Consider the following 23,072-nt stretch of genomic DNA (forward strand, 5'->3'; position numbering starts at 1 on the left):
TGTTGTATCTGTAGGTCTAGCATAACACTAGTCCCATAATAGGCACTCTGTAAATTATATCGCCTTGACTCTCTCTGAACCTATTTTTTTCACCTTCCTGATAATACAAAGTAATAGAGAAAATGTATGATATATGTGTGTGTGTATAAATATATATGTATACATATGTATACATATATATGTGTATACATATATATTTGTTTTAAAAGTACCAGGTAGATTGCAGGTATTGTAATATATATAAATGGCTTTGAAATTGTATCATTATTCAAAGGTAATGTATATTATTATTCATAGTAAATTTATATTAAAGGCCACCACACCATTTTGTTTATAGAAGCTCTATTGAGAAAATTTACACACCATGAAATTCACCTTTTGATTCTTATTGCAAAGCATCTGAGGGATAAGAATATTACCTGAGCAGTTGTTATGTATTATCTCAGTTGATTCTTGTAGCATTACAAAGAATATGCAAAGTAATTTTAATTCCTATCTTAAAGGTAAAGAGACTAAGTTTTTTTTGTTTGTTTGTGTTTCTTTCTTTCTTTCTTTTTTTTTTTTTTTTGAGATGGAGCCTCACTCTGTCACCCAGGCTGGAGTGCAGTGGCGCGATCTGGGCTCTCTGCAAGCTCCGCCTCCTGGGTTCACGCCATTCTCCTGCCTCAGTCTCCCAAGTAGCTGGGACTACAGGCGCCCGCCATCACGCCCAGCTAATTTTTAGTATTTGTAGTAGAGACAGGGTTTCACTGTGTTAGCCAGGATGGTCTCAATCTCCTGACCTTGTGATCCATCTGCCTTGGCCTCCCAAAGTGCTGGGATTACAGGTGTGAGCCACCACGCCTGGCCGAGACTAAGTTTTATATAAGTTAAGTAACTAGCACAGCCATTTAGTAAATAACATGGTTTGAATTGGACTTCAATTTTTCTTGATTCCAATCCACTCCTATAGAAGTTGCCTATATTGAGAGGGGAGTCCTCCTAAATAAATTTCATAGGAGCTAGACGTTTAGACTTCTTTTTTGTACATCTAAGAGCCCAAATCCCAAGGACCTTTTCTGTGAAAATATTCCTTCAAATTTTCTCCAGAGACAAAGGGAATCAAAGTAATATCTGTGCTGAATTTTGATGCAGACATGATGTTTGGAAGCTTCCAGACTGAGTTTGGGGTTGATGAAAGGAAGCAGATAATAGTAGGCAACAAGAGGTTTTGGTGACATGAATACTACATATCCACACTTGAGACCTGCTCACTGAAGAAGGCTTAGGTATCACATTGTGAAGTAATTACAACAAATAAAAGAATTGTATAGTGTATTAATAAACCAAGCACCATCAAATGTAGCCCAAACTTAAAAGGATTCCTGAATCATTTACAGCCTGGTCCCAGTGGGAAGCAGAATGACCACTTTTAATCTGTTAGAAAAGGAAGTGTTCTGGTAATGTTGTCTTTTTAAAGATAACCTACTTTGGTACAGGTGTGAAAGAAGGAAATCAAAAGCATAAAAGGTCAAAGAAGACAGGGATTTGACTATTTTGTCTAACTCTGTATTTTCATCTCCAAGAACATAGTAGGCATTTACAATGTTATTTGTTGAATGAATGAATGTATGCCAACTGACATAGAAGGAAAATGCTTGTACACAGCAAGTGACTGTTTTATGGTGCTCATGTATTTTGAGTTGTGTGACTTTTTAGATTGACCAATTACAGGCTTCAAGAGATTTTTCCAACATCAATTGCATGAAATATCTTAGTGAATTTTCATTAACGCAGTCTCAGATATGTCAAATTAGTAAATAAGATGAGGTCACTGTTCTCAAGTTTATGAATGTCAACCACCAAATCACTCCAGTGAAGTAATTTTGCAACGCACAAATGGAATGATCCATCTATGAACAAGGCTGGCTGCGCCTCCGTGGTAAACTTGGCTGAGACCAAGGATTATGGACCAGGAGATCATATGCTCATACCCAAGAGACCAACTTTGTTCCAAATACTTGTCATGTTCTTGCCCTGATAAATGTCACTTTCCAGAGCATAGAAAGTTAGTGATTTTCAGTTTCGACCACTCAGAGGAATTTTATGTCCTTCACAATATGAGGAGGGGGAGTTCAATTCATACATTAAGTTATTATCTTAGGTACCACACTAAGCAAGGGAGACTTAGCACATCTTAGTAATTTACAACCTGAAAATCACATCTTACACAAGATGTGTCCCTCTAGGCTGTCTGAGAACACCTAAGATTCTGTCCAATGGAATTGCCTCGGGTTGGCGTTATCAAGCTCACAAGCCTCAAAATCATTGCCCTAGGGAGTCACAAAACTGAGACTAGCTGTTCTGGGAAAAATTGCTAGTTTTAATTATTTTACTATTTTTGAGATACATTTCTTGCAAATCACTCAAACTATTTCTAAAACTGAAATATTTCTACCAACTGATACAGTACGACTAAAGCAATAGACACTTTGTGTTAAAAAATCATCAAATAACACCAAAGAATTGATAATTTGGGACCATGTTCTTCATACTATACGGTGACTGCAAGGTGCTGGGTAGTTTCTCTGTTTTTCTCCCTTAATTCTTACTCATGTCTACATTTCCATACCAGGAATTTATAGATTTACCTTGAGGCTTTGATCTTTGTCAGAATACAAATTCTCCAGGGTTAGTTATATTAATAATTCATGTGGTTCACTTACTCTTTGTTAGACTTGCAGAAGGAAGACTGGCAAGGAGGCAAGGGAAATAGTTGAGGCTATAAGTACTGGAGACATCATTCATCCTTAAACTGAGACATGTGCCCAGTAGTCTCACAGGGTTCATTTTAAGTTCATCTTTAACAACATATATTGGGCATCTACTGATTAAATGACACTATCTAAGCACTAGTAAGACACTTTATTATATTAGCCTTCAAGAAAAATGTGTTCAAATTAGGGAGAACCCAGTTTAATATGTGAGAATAAATTCACGTACCAAATGAATTTCTATTTGTATTTACTCCTCTTTAACTTAAATCTTTAAACATAGTCTGAAGCAAAATATTATTTTAGAATTGGTTAAATCCATAAAATTTCTAGAATTTATATGCAACTATTGGAGTTAATCACTAAAGAAACGTAAGTACAAGTTAACATTAGAAACTATATTCTAATGCTTGAGTCTGTAAAATAATCAACCCATATTATTTTTCCAAATATCCTTCTTATTCTTAACTATCAAGAAAAAGTCATTTATTATTTTTAAATAAAGACATAAGTCATATTATAAACAACAGACGAAAATGCACTAAATTAGGTATGTTCAGTTTCTAGCCCTGACATATATGTCTATGAAACTGTGTAACATTCCGTAGGTTATTTAGAATCCCTGATCTCTCTTTTACTGCTATAAGTTATCAGGAGGAGATGATTTTAAGGTATAATCTGGGTCTAAGTTTATTTAATAACATTATATTCTATAAAGTTTAAGTTTCGGCTAGGCTGTTTCCCTTGTTAATTATTTTGAATGGATCAAGAATGACAGACTACTGTAAGGAGTACAGGAAAATCCAGGGAACTTTATGTTTAACACTCATTATAGCTTTGTGTAGTGAGTTAGTCACTGAGCTTTGAGAGAGGAAGATGCAAAGTAAGTGAGTGTTTATTATAAGGAAAGTGAGTTTTAACATAAGAGTTAGATTTTAGGAAATACTTATTTGATACAGTCATGCATCACTTAACAATGGGGATATGTTCTGAGACATATGTAGTTAGGAAATCATATGAACATCATAGAGTGTACTTACACAAACCTACATGGTATAACCTCTCACACATCTAGACTATTTGCTATAGCCTAATGCTCCTAGGCTACAAACCTGTGCAACATATTACTGTACTGAATACTGGAGGCGATTGTAAAACAATGGTAAGTATTTGTGTATCTAAACATAGAAAAGGGACAGTAAAAATACAGTATAAAAGATAAAATACAATACAACTGTAGAGGGCACTTGCCATGAATGGATATTGCAGGACTGGAAGTTGCTCCAGATGAATCAGTGAGTAAGTGGTGAGTAAATGCGAAGGCCTAGGACATTACTGTACACTACTGTCGACTTTATAAACACTGCACATTTAAGATACACTAAATTTATACAAATATTTTTATTTCTCCAATAATAAATTAACCTCAGTTGAATGTAACATTTTTATTTTAAAAACTTTTTAATACTTTTTATGTTTTGACTCTTTTGTAGTAACACTTGTCTTAAAACACAAACATATTGTACAGCTGTACAAAAATATTTTGTTTATATCCTTATTCTATGACCTTTATTTATTTATAGTTTTATTATTATTTTATTTTAAAGCCTTTTGTTAAAAATTAAGACCCATTTTTTTTCCAAGATGGCAGATTGGAGACATTGCTAGCATGCCTCTTCCACTTGGAAAGACAAAATAGTGTGTAGAGAATCACACTGAACTTTTTCCCAAGAAGCAACACAGGAACTTAAAAAATCTAAAAGAAATCACAGATCCTTTGAAAGAAACATCAGGCTGCAGCCTACACTGTGAGCTACGTGAAAACTGTTAAGTCCCCATAGTGTGAGAGGGGGATAAAGTGACTTTGGGATATACCCTCCGACTGGGGAACCTGGCAATACAGGCCACTGGGAAAGGCCCTAATCCTACCCAGCGCTGGAGGTGAGTTAGTGAGCAGTAGGGAGTATATAAAAATGAATGGCTCTGAGATGGACTTTGTGTGAGCTCCCAGTTTCCAGTGGGGATGTAGGGAACCCATACCTGATCCTACTTTGCAGGAGACTTCATGCAAGTCTGCTAGCTAACTCAGGCAGCAAAGGTTGAGAGAAGCTCCCAACTGAGATTCATGATATAATCTCAAATGGGAATAAAAGACCTTGGCAAAAACCGTGGGGCGAGTGGAGATTGTGCTGCAGCCGCAGGCATGAGAGCTAGACACGCCTGCTTCACAGGCAGACTTGGAGAACGTGGACTGAAAGCCTTGGTTTCTGTCTCTGCAGGGAAGGCTTGTGGCCTGGGGTGGTTCTGAGTTCTGAGCACACTGCCTGGAACCTAGTTAGTTGCTGCTAGTGGGACACCGCAGGTGTGAGGTCGCTTTGCCAAATGTGTGGGAGCTGGGTGGGGCTTACTGCTGCCTGCTGTTCCCCACTCCTCAGGTGGTCTCTTCTGTATGGCAGAGGCAGATGTGCTCCTCCCTGGAACACTACCCCAGTGGCCAGAGAACTGCCCTCTGATTCCCACTGGAGTTGTTGCTTGTGCCCACACATGTGGAGCCAGTGTGGACTTGCCTGACCCAGCCCCCACCCAGATTTGCCCCTCCATCCACTCTGGTGACTTAACACTAAGGACAGAAACTCTTGGGAGTTCCATGGCCCTGCCCATTGCCTGAGATGCAAAAGTACCTCTCCTGGATCACATAAGGCAAACACAAATCTTACTAATACCACCACGGCTGGTGTTTTTTGCAAGTTCCACCTCCTGACAGGAGTCCAAACAACACAGTCCATTACACCATCTGCAGGCACAATAATACAGTGCTTGGAAAAGAGAAAACTTGTGTGTGGCCTCAGCTATCACCATTGCTTACATCATTCTGGCTAACCAGGAGGTCCTGAACCTGTCCGCAAGACAATTTTATTACCACTACAACTAGCATTTGAGAAAGTCAACACACTAAGGCTATTTATAACCAAGGAATCTCACAAGGTATATGCCAATGTCACTCCCCTGCCAATCCCATCAGAGCTGGTGTTGGTAACCACTGCTGGGAGATTTGAGGACAGGACACATCACAGAACCCCTTGCAGACATTCCCTAGCACCAGCCTGGAGTGAGGCACCCCCACCGAGTGGCTAGACCTAGAGGAGCAGCAGCACTCACAGTAATCTGGCCCTTGAGATAAGTTTCAAGAGACCTCTGTCATTCCAACTTCACAGAAGACAATGAACCTGATCATACACCAAGCACATTGCTACTACAACTAGCTTAAAGCCATCATACAAAGAATCTATAACTAGGTTACTCATACAGAAGCTTCACCCCTGAAGGCACACAGAGCTGTATTAGTTTACAAGAAATTTAAAAAATTAAAGTTACATCCTCAAGAGGAAGAAAAAGAAAGTTTAAAAACACTGTCGAATTCAAAAATAATTCAAAAATAATTAGAAGAAATAGTCTACCCCAAAGAGAAGGAACTAGAAAAAATATTCTAGCAGGATGACAAACAGGGTTCACTAGCTCACCAGCAATGAATCCAAACCAAGATGAAATATTTGAAATACAGATAAAGGATCCAAAATGTTGATTATTAAGCTACTTAAGGAAGTATAAGAGAAAGGTGAAAACCAACATAAAGATTTTTTTAAATTTAGTATCTAATGAGAAATTTTCTAAAGAAATAGATCTTTTAAAGAAAAAACAATCAGAACTTCTGGAAATGAAAGGCGCACTTAGGGAATTACTAAATGCTGTGGGAAGTTGTAACAAAAGAATAGACCAAGTAGAAGAAAGAATTTCAGAGGTTGAAAACAAGGCTTTTGAATTAACCCAATCAAACAAAATTAAAAAAATAAAAGGCAACGAACAAAGCCTCTAAGAAATATGGGATTATGTATAATGGCCAAACTTAAGAATCTTTGCTGTACCTGAGGGAGAATAAAAAAATTAAAGTTTGGAAAACTTGTTGGAGGGAATAATTCAGGAAAACTTTCCAAGCCTGACTGGACATTTAGACAGTCAAATACAAGAAGCTCAGAAGGTAGATTTACCTTAAATGGGGAAGCAAAAAATATTTTAAACTTTTTTTCTAAATATCAAATTATTTTCCATATAATTTTTATATAAAATCTCCAGTGTAGGATTCTCCAAATATCTACAACTGAAGTTGGAACATTCTTAGTTAATCAGTGTTTGTTAATACATGATAAAATATCCTATACTTCCTTTCACTGTACTATGGAAGATATTTTTTAAAAATCATATGTAATTCTGGGTGCTGAGTTCTAGGGGAGATATAGCCAATCTGAGATATATTCAAACATGTTAATACTACAAGAAATTAAGTCTTAATTTTCTGAGCATCTCTGGGGAAATGAACAAGTTTAAATTGCAGAAAAAGGAGAGCAAAACATTATTATTAAATACACGGACTGGATAACAATACAGTTAGCTTCAAAAATTTAGGGATGTACTTGTGGGAAGAAATACTTTATTTTTGTGGTCTTGTGGGCTAAAATTAGAGTGGAAGTATAAATCTTATACTTAGCAATATTTTAACTCTGCATTAAAGACTTAAGGTATTTTGAAAAGCTAGAAGGAGCTATCTCAGTAAGAATTAACTTTCCCTTTAGCATAAATAGCTTAATCAAAAATTTGGTAGGTATCCTGTAGAGGAGGTTAAAGCATAGGGTGATTTTTCAGTTGCAGATAATCCATAACTGAATTGATACTGAATTCAAATAGTAGGGCCCTTGTCTTCCAGTAGCTTACATGTGTAAGAGGTTTACATATCAATGAAAATGATGTGCCAAATGACATCTCGAGGTTATATTCATTGCAAGGTTCTCATTAAATGAATCACAGAAATTATAACCATGCTAAAGGATAAACTTGACATGAAAAGAAGCTTGTTTTAATTTTTTAGGATTACTGGTAGGATAGTATTAACAGTGTATCCTGAGTGAGGTGCTCCTGAGAGTTCCTCCCTCTTTCCTGGTCTATTGATTTTCTACAGATGCTATAACAAATTACTACGAACTTGGTGTTACAAATTACCACAAGTAACAGTTACGTGTTCTCACGGTTCTTAAAGACAGAAGTCTCGTATCAAGGAGTCAGTAGGGCCAGCCTTTCTATGAAGGCTGCAGAGTGAAGTTCTTCCTTACTTCTTAGCATCCAGTGTTTCCAGGCAATTCTTGATAGTTTATTGGCTTGTATCTTTATCATCCCAATCTTTGCCTCCATCATCACACGACTTTCTTCTCTGTGACTATACTGCCAAATCTCCTCTTTTTAGGCCCACTCTAAATCTAGAATGATTTCGTCTCAGAATTCCCAACTAATGACATCGGCAAAGACCCTGTTTCTAACTAATGTTACATTCTGAGATTCCAGGTGGACCTGATTTTTTGGGGCATGCTACTCCTAGGGACCTCGACAAACCACTGAGAGGGAGGTGGGTCTGTGATTACATTGTATTTTTATACTCATAATTCTAGTCTTAAGATTTTTGTAATATTGATTGAGGTGGTCGAACCCCCTCAAGGCCATCAAAGAAGACTGAGGTGACAAATGAATTGAGCCAAAATTTCAATCACACAGTACTACATTGATGTAGTGAATGCTGTCTTCGGAAGTCCTTTTGTGTCCGGAATTGGTGGGTTCTTGGTCTCACTGACTTCAAGAACGAAGCCATGGACGCTCGTGGTAAGTGTTACAGTTCTTGAAGGCAGCGTGTCCGGAGTTGTTCCTTCTGATGTTTGGATGTGTTTGGAATTTCTTCCTTCTGTTGGTTTCGTGGTCTCACTGGCTCAGAAGGGAAGCTGCAGACCTTTGCGGTGAGCGTTACAGCTCTTAAGGTGGTGTGTCTGGAGTTGTTTATTCCTCCTGGTGCGTTCGTGATCTTGCTGGCTTCAGGAGTGAAGCTGCAGACCTTCCCGGTGAGTGTTACAGCTCATAAAGGCAGTGTGGACCCAGAGTGAGCAGCAGCAAGATTTATTGCAAAAAGTGAAAGAACAAAGTTTCCACAGCATGGAAGGGGATCCCAGTGGGTTGCCACTGCTAGCTGGGGCAGCCTGCTTTTATTCTCTTATCTGGCCCCACCCATATCCTGCTGATTGGTCCATTTTACAGAGAGCCGATTGGTCTGTTTTACAGAGAGCTGATTGGTCTGTTTTGACAGGGTACTGATTTGTGCGTTTACAATCCCTGAGCTAGACGCAAAAGTTCTCCACGTCCCCACTAGATTAGCTAGATACAGAGTGTCGATTGGTGCATTCACAAACCCTGAGCTAGACACAGGGTGCTGATTGGTGTGTTTACAAACCTTGAGCTAGATACAGAGTGCTGATTGGTGTATTTACAATCCGTTAGCTAGACATAAAGATTCTCCAAGTCCCCACCAGACTCAGGAGCCCAGCTGGCTTCACCCAGTGGATCCCACACAGGGCCACAGGTGGAGCTGCCTGCCAGTCCCGAGCTGTGCGCCCGCACTCCTCAGCCCTTGGGTGGTCGATGAGACTGGGTGCCATGGAACAGGGGACAGTGCTCGTCGGGGAGGCTCGGGCCATGCAGGAGCCCATGGTGGTGGGGTGGGGGAGGCTGAGGCATGGCGGGCTGCAGGTCCCAAGCCCTGCCCCGCTGGGAGGCAGCTAAGGCCTGGCGAGAAGTTGAGCACTGCAGCTGCTGGCCCAGGTGCTAAGCCCCTCACTGCCCGGGGCCAGCGGGGCCGGTCGACCACTCCGAGTGCGGGGCCCGCAATTGTGGCCAGAGTGGGTGCCAAGGCCGAGGAGGTGCCAAAGCTTTATAATATAAACCAGGCTTAAGAGTTTATTGAAAGACCAAAAAAAAAAAAAAAAAAAGAAAACCCTTAAGTAAACGTTGAACTGTTATCTCTGCTTCAGATTTGGGTGTTGGCTTATATTCCATAGCCAATATTTATAGGACTTTCGGTTACTTCTTGTACCTAATTGCAGAAATAACAGATATGTGTCAAAGTGAGAGGTGACAGCATGCTGGCAGCCCTCGCAGCCCTCGCTCGCTCTCGGCGCCTCCTCACCCTTGGCACCCACCCTGCCCGCTATTGCGGGCCCCACACTCAGAGCTGCCAGCTGGCCCTGCTGGCCCTGGGCAGTGAGGGGCTTAGCACCTGGGCCAGCAGTTGCTGTGCTCCACTTCTCGCCGGGTCTTAGCTGCCTCCCCGCCGGGCAGGGCTTGGGACCTGCAGCCCGCCATGCCTCAGCCTCCCCCACCCCACCACCGTGGGCTCCTGCGTGGCCCGAACCTCCCCAACGAGCACCGCCTCCGCTCCACGGCGCCCAGTCCCATCGACCACCCAAGGGCTGAGGAGTGCAGGCACACAGTGTGGGACTGGCAGGCAGCTCCACCTGTGGCCCTGCGCGGGATCCACTGGGTGAGGCCAGCTGGGCTCCTGAGTCTGGTGGGGACTTGGAGAATCTTTATGTCTAGCTAACGGATTGTAAATACACCAATCAGCACTCTGTATCTAGCTCAAGGTTTGTAAACACACCAATCAGCACTCTGTATCTAGCTCAAGGTTTGTAAACACACCAATCATCACCCTGTGTCTAGCTCTGGGTTTGTGAATGCACCAATCGACACTCTTTATCTAGCTAAACAAGTGGGGACGTGGAGAACTTTTGTGTCTAGCTCGGGGATTGTAAACGCACAAATCAGCACCCTGTCAAAACGGACCAATCAGCTCTCTGTAAAATGGACCAATCAGCAGGATGTGGGTGGGGCCAGATAAGAAAATAAAAGCAGGCTGCCCCAGCCAGCAGTGGCAACCAACTGGGATCCCCTTCCACGCTGTGGAAGCTTTGTTCTTTCACTTTTTGCAATAAATTTTGCTGCTGCTCACTCTTTGGGTCCACACTGCCTTTATGAGCTGCAACACTCACCGTGAAGGTCTGCAGCTTCACTCCTGAAGCCAGCGAGACCACGAACGCACCAGGAGAAATGAGCAACTCCAGACATGCCACCTTAAGAGCTGTAACACTTACCAAAGGTCTGCAGCTTCACTCCTGAGCCAGTGAGACCATGAACCCACCAGAAGAAAGAAACTCCGAACACCTCCAAACATCAGAAGGAACAAACTCCAGACACGTTGCCTTTAAGAACTGTAACACTCACCATGAGGGTCTGCGGCTTCATTCTTGAAGTCAGTGAGACCAAGAACCCACCAATTCTGGACACAAAAGAACATGGTTAACTATATAGAGCTAATTTGACAGTTTTTTTTAAAGTCAGTGAGTAACAATGAGTTAACTGTTTGTATAAATAAGCAATTCCTATGTAGACTGATGAAATGGTTTGAAGGATGAGTATTGAGTAGTAATGACTCTGAGATTCGAACACATGTTTAACTCCAAATTCCATACAATTCCTCTTTATATATTGTCTCAAGGAAATAAAGTTTGAGCCAAGAAACATTCTTCAATGAATAATAATAACACTGGTAAAATGTTATGCATTTGAATTTTACAAAGCTCTAGCAAATTCATTGTAACTTATGTTACTTATTATTATATAATTATATTATACAATTGTTACTTTATATTGTATATAAATATAAATACAATATTTATATTGTATTATTTTATACAGTATACTTATACAATTATAAGTTACTTATTATTTTAATTTTTTCCCATAAGAATTGACTGTTAGTGGCTTCCTCATATTCTTCTGAAGTAGATTAAAAAATAATACAAACCTAAATTACTGCCTGGAATCCTTTCTTTTTGCCTTATGGAATTAAAGTAAAAACTTGTGAATATGTTCATTTGGTTTTAGGGTGTCAGATATTTCATTAATGAATAATATATTAAACAAAAACAATACTTTGTAAAATAGTTATCTCTGCTAATAATATTCAGAAAAGGAATTGTATCTGAAGAAAATTTTCATTAGCAGTTCTTATAAAATATATGGTACATTCCAGAGGAAAATGACAGATAGGAGGCGGGACTAATTTTCAGCTCCCACTCAGGCAGACAGAACAGCATGTGGAGATTCTCACATCATGAGTTTTTGCTCCAAGAACTACCACAGGAATATACCAAGAAAGCTGATAGAATCCACATACCCTTTGAAGAAAGTGAATTGGTGCTGCAGGCCCTGAGTAACAGGTGAAAATCTGTGAGTATCCAAAGTGTGAAAGCATGAAAGGGGGATTGTTTAACCCTGAGCACAAACCCGCACTGGGGAGCCTGGAGGTCCAGATCATGGGAGAAAGATTTGACCTTATCTGGAGCTAAGATAAATTGAGAAGGCCAAGCAAAATACAAGGGTAGAAGAAGCAGCAGAAAGAGCCCCGTGGGCTTTCTTGGTCCCCAGGGAAGCTATTTCTGACTTCATCTCACAGGAGTCCTTGCGGGTGGAGGCTGCCAGAGAAACTGGGAAGACCACAGGATGAAGGAAACTTCCAGCTGAATTTGTAACAATTTCAACCCAACATGAAGTTTCCTGGACAGAACCTGGGATAGGGTAAATTGGGAGTGCAGACACAGCACAGAAGCTGTGGCAGGCAGGGAGGTGTGAAACCTAAAAGACTTGCTTGTTTTATCAGCCAGGAAGCTGGTAACCTGGAACAAGGTCTCAGACCTGCTCACTGGCTGCCTGGAAATAAACTCAGTGCTGTTGAGGGGGCACAGTGTGAGTGAGACTGGCCTTTTGGGCTGTGTGGGAGCTGGATGAGCCCTGTAACTGCTGGCTTTCCCCCCTTCCCTGGCGACCTGCATGATGTAGCAGAGGCAGCCATAATTTCCCTGGGAACGTAACTCCATTGGCCTGAGAACCATACCCCTATCACCCACCACAGCCACAGCAAGCCTTGCCCAAGAGTCTGAGCTCAGACACGCCCAACCCTGCCCCCACCTAATGGTCTTTTCTACCTGCACTGGTAGCCGAAGACAAACGACATAATCTCATAGAAGCTTTAGGGCCCTGCCCAACACCTGGTCCTCCCTATACTACTGCAGCTGATACTCTCCTGAAAGCAAAGCCAGCTGGCTGGAGGCCAACCATTGCAAAATAAACACAATAAACAAAACTACAACTGAGGACCTTCACAGAGTCCACTTTACTTCCCTTCTACCTCTACCAGAGTAGGTGCTGGCATCAGTGGCTGAGAGACTTGAAGACAGTTCACATCACAGGACTCTGTGCAGACACTCCCCAGTACAAGCCTGGAGCCTGGTAGCTCCACTGGGTGTGGCTAAATCCAGAAGTGAAAAACAATCACTACAGTTTGGTTCTCAGGAAGCCACATCCCTAAGGGAAGGGAGAGAGCACCACATCGAGGGAGCACTCCATGGGAAAAAAGAATATAAACAGCAGCCCTTGAGTCCCAGATTTTCCCTCTGATGTACTCTACCTAAATGAGAAGGAACCAGGAAAACAGTTCTGGTAATATGACAAGATGAGGTTTATTAATGCCCCCAAAAGATCACACTATCTCACCAGCAATGAATCCAAAACAAGAAGAAATCTCTGAATTTTCAGAAAAATAATTTAGAAGGTCGATTATTAAGCTAATCAAGGAGGCACAAGAGAAACGTAAAGTCCAACTTAAAGAAATTTTAAAAAGATACAAAATATGAAGGGAAAAATCTTCAGTGAAATAGATAAAATAAATTAAAAAAAAAATCACAACTTCTGGAAATGAAGGACACACTTAAAAAAAACCCAAAATACACTGGAAAGCCTCAGCAATAGAACTGAATAAGTAGAAGAAAGAACTTCAGAGCTCGAAGACAAGCATTTTGAATTAACCCAAACCAATAAAGACAACGAAAAAATTTTTAAAAAATGAACAAAGCCTCCACAAAGTTTGGGATTGCGTTAAACAACCAAACCTAAAAATAATTGGCATTCTTGAAGAAGAAGAGAAATCCAAAAGTTAGGAATATGTATTTGAGGGAATAATCAAGGAAAATTTTTCCATCCTTGCTAGAGATCCAGACATCCAAATACAAGAAGTTTAAAGAACACCTGGGAAATTTATCTCAAACAGATTATTACCTAGAAGCACAGTCATCAGGTTGTCTAAAGTCAAGACAAAAGAAAGAATCTTAAGAGCTCTGAGGCAAAAGCATCAGGTAACCTTTAAAGAAAAACCTATCATATGAACAGCAGCTTTCTTTTTTTTTTTTTTCTTTTTTTTTGAGATGGAGTCTCGCTCTATCACCCAGTCTGGAGTACACTGGCATGATCTCGGCCCACTGCAACCTCCGCCTCCTGGGTTCAAGCAATTCTTGTGCCTCAGCCTCCCTGAGTAGCTAGTATTACAGGTGCCCACCACCACGCCCAGCTAATTTTTGTATTTTTAGTAGAGATGGGGTTTTGCCAATAGCAGCTTTCTTAGGAAAAAACCTACAAGCTAGAAGAGATTGGGGCCCTAACTTTAGCCTTCTCAAACAAAACAATTATTAGCTAAGAATTTTGTATCCAGCAAAACTAAGCTTCATAAATGAAGAAAAGATAGTCTTTTTCAAACAAATGATGAGAGAATTCACCACTGTCAAGCCAGCACTACAAGAATTGCTAGAAGGAGTGCTAAATTTTGAAACAAATCCTTAAAATACACCAAAATAAAACATCCTTAAAGCATGAATCTCAGAGGACCTATAAAACAAAAATAAAATAATAAAAGAAAAAGGTATTCAGGCAAAAAAATAGCATGATGAATGGAATAGCACCTTAGATCTCAATACTAACACTGAATGTAAATGGCCTAAATGCTCCAATTAAAAGATACAGAATAGCAGAATGGATAAGAATTCACCAACCAAGTATCTGGTGTCTTCAAGAGATTCACCTAACACATAAGGACACAAATAAGACAAAAGGGTGGAAAAAAATATTCCATGCAAATGGACACCAAAATTGAGGAGTAGCTATTCTTTTATCAGACAATACAAATTTTAAAGCAACAGCAGTTAAAAAAGATAAAGATGGACATTATATAATGATAAAAGGCCTTGTTCAATAGGAAAATCTCACAATCCTTAATATATATGCACCTAGCACTGGAGCTTGCAAATTATAAAACAATTACTACTAGACCTAATGAGACAGATGGCAATACCATAATAGTGGGAGACTTCAACACTCCACTGATAGCACTAGACATGTCATCAAGACAGACAGTCAACAAAGAAACAATGGATACTATAATATACCCTAGAACTATACCTTAGAACAAAGGCACTTAATAGATACTACAGGACATTCTACCCAACAACTGCAGGACATAAATTCTATTCATCAGCACATGGAACACTCTTCAAGATAGACCATATGATAGGTCACAAAACAGTCTCAATACGTTTAAGATAATCAGAATTATATCACCTACTCTGTCAGACCACAGTGAAATAAAATTGAAAATCAACTCCAAAAGAAACCTCAAAACCATGCAAATACATGGAATTTAAATAACCTGCTCCTGAATGATTATTGGGTCAACAATGAAATCAAGAAATAAATTTAAAAATTCTTTGAACTGAATGATAATGGTGAAACAACCTATCAAAACCTCTGAAATACAGCAAAGGCAGTGCTAATGGCAGCAGCAGCCCATCTGGAGTGGTTGCTGCAAAGACGCTGGCTATAGCCAGGGAGGTGCGGCCTGTGCTGCATGCTCCATGGAGCTGGTGAGAGCCAGGAACAGGCAGGAGACCCACCTCCTTCTGAGTTGGTAGGGCAGGAACCCCACCCTCCCAGGTGCAGCAGCAGTAGCCCTGCCACAACTATGGACCCGAGCATCCCTGCATTCTCAGGAGCCCAGGATGCCCCTCTGCCTCTACAGGCTTGGAAGTCCCTGCTTCCACAGCCTGGCCTCTCCCCTCTCCTCGTGCCTGCTCTGGTTTCAGAATAAAGTTGGGAACCCATATGCTGTCATGACCTAGCCAGGTGTACCCGTGCTTGGGGCAATGCTGACACACCAGCCCCCAGCTACCTAGGCCCCCCTCTGGACTTTAGGTGCCAATGAGCATGAGAGAGAGGCTGAAGTGGGGCTGAGGGTGGCTCAGCATGGGCCTGCAGGTGCCCCTCAGCATGAACAGCCTGGGTGGCATGGACAACATGATTGATGGTGTCAGGAGGTATACAGGCTCCTGGGCAGAAAGGGACAGGTCCTCACTGAAGCCCCACCTTCAAGCCAGAAGCATGGGGGCCAGGCTGTCAGCTCTGGGTGGAGTCTGCAACTGTAGTGAGAATGTAGGGTGCTTTTTCTGGGCCCATTCATGACTGCCTATGGACTAGTCAGCATGCATTTCCTCCTTCTGAAGCCCATAAAAACCCTGGACTCAGCCAGATTGACAGAGACATCAGGACTACCAGCAGTTGGAAGTGGCTATGCCCTTCAGATCTCTTCAACTCATCAGGATAAACTGCCTGTGGAAAGCAGCTACCCACCCCAGGTCTCCTCTCTGATGAGAGCTGGACACTCATCGGGAAAGCCTGCCTGTGTATAGGAGCTACCCACTTCAGGTATTCTGAGAGCTGTTCCATCAGTGAAGCTCCTCTCTGCCTTGCTCACCCTCCAGTTGTCCACATACCTCATTCTTCCTGAATGCAGGGCAAGAACTCAGGACTTGCTGAATGGTGGTACTGAAAGAACAGTAACACAAACAGGGTTGAAATATGCCTCCTGCTCACCAAGTTGTGGATGACAAGAAGGAGAGAAGAGCTGCAGCTCTTCAGGGAACCTAGACCTAGGGGGTCCCTGAGCCAAGGCTATGACACCCTCTTTGGGTCTCTGTGGTTTCTGGTGTCTCCAAGCTTTTGGGCCCCACTGCATTCCCTGGTGCCCACAGTGGAAACTGCTTACAGTACACCCATTCCAGCCTCAGGCCCACATGGAGCCAGTGTTTGTGTTGGTGCCTGGAGCTGCCTGCCCCACTACAGCCTGCAAGCTTGGCTGTGCACAGTGGCTGGGCCCTGCACTCACTCACACACCTCTCACCACTTGGTGACTGGCTCACCCTTGGCAAGCATGGAATTTGAGCTGGTAGCCCAAGCCAAGTCCAGCCTGCTGGGCAGAGTGGGCAGAAAGTGCCCAGCGGGCCTGAGCAAACTTGGGCAAATGTGCCTCCGGCCACAGAGGTTTCCACAGGAAAAGCGACATCCTAAGGACCCGGTGACAGTGCCAAGAAGAAAGTTCACAGCATTAAATGCCTACATCAAAAAGTCTGGGAGAGCACAAATAGACAATCTGAGGTCTCACAACAAGGAACTAATGAATCAAGAACAAACCAAACCCAAACTCAACAGAAGAAAAGAAATAACAAAGATCAGAGCAGAACTAAGTGAAAGTGAAACAAAAATAATGCAAAATATAAGTGAAACAAGAAGCTGGTTCTTCGAAAAGATAAATAAAATTGATAGACCATTTGCAAGATTAGCCAAGAAAAGAAGAGAGAAGATCCAAGTAAGCTCAATTAGAAATGAAATGGGAGATATTACAACCAATATCAAAAAAATACAAAAGATCACTCAAGGCTACTACGAATACATTTATGTGCATAAGCTAAAAAAGAGGAAATGAATAAATTCCTGGAAATATGTAACTCTCCTAGATTAAACCAGGAAGAAATAGAAACTCTGAACAAACCAATAACAAGCAGCAAGATTGAAATGGTAATAAAAGAATTGCCAAACAACAACAAAAAAGGAGCAGACAGGAACAGACAGATTCAGGGCCAAATTCTGTCAGGTATTCAAAGAAGAATTGTACTGATCCTATTGACACTATTCCACAAAATAGAAAAAGAGAAAATCCTCCCTAATTCACTCCATGAAGCCAGTATCACTCTAATACCAAAACCAGGAAAGGACATAACAAAAAAGAAAACTACAGACCAATATCCTGGATTATCATAGATGCAAAAATCCTTAACAAAATACTAGCTAACCTAATTCAACAACATATCAAAAAGATAATCAAGTGTGATCAAGTGGGTTTCATGCCAGGATGCAGAAATGGTTTAACATGTGCAAGTAAATAATTGTGATACACCACATGAACAGAATTGAAAACAAAAATCACATGATTATCTCAACAAATGCAGAAAAAGCATTTGATAAACCCAGCATCTTTTTATGACTAAAATCCTTATCAAAATTGGCATAGAAGGGACATACCTCAATGCAATAAAAGCCGTCTGTGAAAAACTAACAGCCAACATTATAGTGAATGGGGAGAAGTTGAAAACATTCCCTCTGAGAACTGGAACAAGACAAGGATGCCCACTCTCATCCCTTCTATTCAACATAGTACAGGAAGTCCTAGCCAGAGCAATCAGACAAGAGAAGGAAATAAGGAGCATCCAAATTGGTAAAGAGAAAGTCAAACTGTTGCTATTTGCTGATATATTATTGTATACCTAGAAAACCCTAAAGACTCCTCCCAAAAGCTTAGATCTGATACATGAATTCAGTAGTTTCAGGATACAAAATCAATGTATACAAATCAGTAGCTCTGCTATACACCAACAGCGACCAAGCTGAGAATCAAATCAAGAACTCAACCCCTTTTAAAATAACTACAAAAACTTATAAATATACCTAATCAAGGGGGTAAAAGACCTCTACAAGGAAAACTACAAAACACTGCTGAAAGAAATCAGATGACACAAACAAATGGAACCACATTTCATGCTCATGGATGGGTAGAACCAATATTGTGAACATGACCATACTGCCAAAAGCAATCTACAAATTCAATGCAATTGCCCTCAAAATGCCACCATTATTCTTCACAGAACTAGAAAAAGCAATGCTAAAATTCATATGGATCCCAAAATGAGCCCACATAACCAAAGCAAGACTAAGCAAAAAGAACGAATCTGAAAACATCATATTACCCAAATTCAAACTACACTATAAGGCCATAGTCACAAAAACAGCACAATACTGTTATAAAAATAGGCATATAGATCAACGGAATGGAAGAGAGAACCCAGAAATAAAGCCATATACTTACAGCCAACTGATTTTCAACAAAGCAAATGAAAACTTAAAGGGAGGAAAAGACCCTGTTCAACAAATGGTGCTGGGATAATTAGCAATCCACATGTAGAAGAATGAAACTAGATCTGCATCTCTCACCTTATACAAAAATCAATTCAAGGTGGATCAAAGACCTAAATCTAAAGGCCTGAAACCAAAAAAAAATTTAGAAGATAACATTGGAAAAACCCTTCCAGACATTGACTTAGGCGAAAACTTCATGATCAAAAGCCCAAAGCAAGTGCAACCAAAATGAAGCTAGATAGATGGAACTTAATTAAACTAGCTTCTGCATAGCAGAAGAAACAATCAGCAGAATAAACAGAAAACCCAAAGAGTGGGAAAAAGTCTTTGCAATCTGTACATCTGACAAAGGACTAATATCCAGAGTCTATAAGGACCTCAAGCAAGAAAAAATACAAACAAACCCATCAGAGCATGAATAGACAATTCTAAAAAGAAGACATACAAATGGCCAACAAATATATGAAAAAATGTTCAACATCACTAATTATCAGAGAAATGCAAATCAAAACCACAATGCAATATCACCTTACTCCTGCAAGAATGGCCATGATCAAAAAATAAATAAATAATAGATGTTCACAGGGATGTGGTGAAAAGGGAACACTTTTACACTACTGGTGGAAATGCAAACTAGTTCAACCACTATGGGAAACAGTGTGGAGATTCCTTAAAGAACTAAAAGTAGAACTACCATTAGCTCCAGCAATCCCACTACTGTGTATCTACCCAGAGGAAACAAACTCATTGTACAAAAAAGACACTTGCACATGCATGTTTATAGAGGCACAATTTGCAATTGCAAAAATAGGAAAACAGCCTAAATGCCCATCAAAGAGTGTACAAAGAAATTCTGATATATATATATATATCATGAAATACTACTACATATATATATACACACACATGTATATATATATGAAACACTACATTATATATATATATATATATATATATATATAATGCAAAACTACTCAGCCATAAAAAGGAATGAAATAATAACATTCACAGCAACCTTGAAGGAATCGAAGTTCATTATTTTAAGTGAAGTCACTCAGGAATGGAAAAACCATACATTGCTTGTTCTCACTCATAAGTGGAAGCTAAGCTCTGAGGATGCAAAGGCATAAGAATAATACAATGGACTTTAGATACTTGTGGGGAAGGGTGGGAGGGACAAGGGATAAAAGACTACACATTGGGTATAGTGTACAGTGTTCAAGTGATGGGTGCACCAAAATCTCAGAAATCATCACTGAAGAACTTATTCATGTAACCAAACACCATCTGTTCCCCCAAAACCTTTTGAAATTAAAAAAAAAGTGAAAAAATATATAAGTTTCAAAAAGGCTGTATTATAATGTCACAAACATGACATCTGGCCCATGGTGATGGTGAATTCAAATACTGAATACTTAGACTGTGGTTCCTTTAAAGGGACACAACTGAATAGCTGTGCAAAGGGCTAAAATACAGAAATTTTACAATATGAAGTCTGAATGTATTTTAAAATATAAACCTGAAACACTTTTAGGAACAAGAATACTCACCCACATTTCTCAGGTGGGCAGAGACCATTTATTTGCTGTTTTGTTGTGCCTACATTTGTCACCCTAAATGGCATGCTCTCCATGTCTCTTTATATCTGTCATTATCCCAGCTGTTTATTTGCTGCATTATATTGGTGTTGCAATATAAAAATCTAATGGGCACTCTTTTAGAGTTTGGGATTATTGTGACAACAAATGTCACAAATTATTTTGATTAATGTCCTCCAGAAAAGATGATAAACTAAAATGGGAGCTAGATGCCCACCTGAACTCAACTTTGATGGATTAGAGGAGTTAATATAACCCTGTGTTAAGCCCCTAGAGGCACGGAAGGTGTTTGGCAACAGGGTGAGTGGGTGGCAGAGTGGCAATGCAAGCTTAAAGCTGCAGGAGAACCCTCTGGTGGTGACTTTTCTCTCTTCACTTTGTTCTGGGTAGACCTTTGCCCACTCTCCCTGCTACTGGAGTGGAGGGCAGGCAGCCAGTAAGAGGTGGCAAGGCCATATTGGGCCAATCAGCTGCCCAGCTGTGCTGGGAAGCAGGTACCACAGTGCTGACAGATGGTCAGTTGCCTTTGAACATTACTCCTCCCCATAGGCTCACCCTCCACACAGAATGTATTAAGGAGGACTTCCTTCCTGTAGCCTGATCATAGATTGGTTTGCCACACCAATTTCTAATCTCTTTTCCCCCTCCCCATTTTCTCTTTCACTTTCTGGTTTATATTATTAATCAGGTTATAATTATACCCAAGAAACAATTGTACTAATTTATGTTTCATTTGTCAGAGTTTTATCTTATATTTGGAACTTAGATATTTGACAATTGGAGGTAAATTCTGTCCTGCTGAGTCCTGCTCACTGTTCTAGTGGTAGAATATAAATTTATTATCATACAAAAGGAAGGGGATCTCACCAATAGGACATTACCAGCCTAAGGGAAACCACTTATCTGGCATGAGAAATCCATCTTTATGAAAATCACTGAACCATATCATATGACATGAAATTGTGGTTTAGATCATCCTGTCCTAAATCTATATTACTAGATTTGACTAAAATTTTCTGCAAACAAAATCAAAATAATATTCACCTGAATTTGGATATTTTGATAACTGGAAAGAATGATATATTAGCCAATTTTCACGTTAGCAAAAAGTTGTTCATACAACACAGTATTTAAACCCTCTGTGTGAGAAGGCAAGCAGCAAACACTGAAGTCCTGTTATGGGAAAGGCACTCTGAGAGGCAGTATTAGAGAAAAAATTGAAAACGGAGAATTGAAAACAAATCACAGAAAGTCATTTCCAACCTAACAACCAGAAAGAAACTGAATAACATAAAGACTCATAAATTTTCTTGAGACCATAAGAGAGTTGAAGTCATGAAACTGAGAAAACTGAATCCCAAGGAGTAACGGGCATCTCCAAGAAAATATGAGGCACACAGCTGTTTTGTTTTAGTCAGAGCACCAGACAGGAGAAAGAAATGCCTTCATACAAGCAGGTAAAAATAAATCAACTAAAATATTAACAGATTTTAAAGGCCAAGTGGGAGCTAATGTGTTAATTGGAAAATACTGAAGGATGCAGACCAAAAGAGTAGCACACTTTTAAAAACTCTTTTCTATAGTCCCATCATCAAGGGGATCACAGGAAAGATATAAGGCAGGGTAGGAGATCATACAGTAGCCCTCAGTGACAAGGACATGAGAGATGTAAATGAATGCTCCTGGGCCAGTTCCCATCCTCCCATAAGAAGAGAAACCCTTAAACTACTGAAGGAGAGGCCTCAATCTCTCTATATCCCAGGCAAGAGAGAGAATTAGACACAAAAACCATTACTCACTGGAGGAGAGGTAGGAAATCCTCCCACACTAGGTCACAGGCAAAAAATCCATTGTTGTTGGTGAAGTGTAGAAGCAATAATAGGTAAAAGGGACAGGAAATGTTCTTGGGATAGAATCTCATGTCAACAACAAGTAGAAGTCTTTTGCCACGGGGAGAAGGGAAAGAAACTACATTTCAACAGAGATCAAACAGAGGTAAGCCACATAGTTGTTTCAACCAGCTGTACCCACAACTGGAGTCACACCAAAAGCAGCAGCAGGAGAGTCCCTGCAAGGGACTGCCCCAAACTGTCCCCAGATAGGGCTGGTTGGGATTCCAAAGAAAGAAGCACTAGATGCCAAGATGATCAATCCAAAGCATTTATTAGAGAAACTTGCATAGAGAGTGCTGCTGTGGTCCTCGAGACAGATAGCAAGAAAATAAATGTTCTACCACAACAAGGGGGTTGGGTTACGGATTTATGTGAGGGTTTAAGAAACTTGGCTCAGGGCCAGGGCTAGGTTTTACATGTTTAGCAACAGAGCTAAACTCTCAGTGTTTCGAGCAACAATTTGAACAAGTTTATCAGTGCCTGGGAATGTTCAAAATCCTGGTTTAGGTTCATGCTTACAGGGAAAAGCATGCATCTGGTTAAATCATGGGGTAGTCAAGGTACTCCGTCTTTCTTGGTGAGGACAAAGAAATAAAATGGGGGGCTGTGTGTGGTGACTCATGCTTGAAATCCCAGCACTTTGGTAGGCCAAGGAGGGTGGATATCTTGAGTCCAAGAGTTTGAAACTAGCCTAGGCAACATGCCAAAACTCTGCCTCTACAAAAAATACAAGACTTAATCGGGACTGGTGCATGTGCCTGTAATCCCAGCTA

This window comes from Pan paniscus, chromosome 5, assembly GCF_029289425.2.
Source record: "Pan paniscus chromosome 5, NHGRI_mPanPan1-v2.0_pri, whole genome shotgun sequence".
NCBI classification, from domain to species: domain Eukaryota; kingdom Metazoa; phylum Chordata; class Mammalia; order Primates; family Hominidae; genus Pan; species Pan paniscus.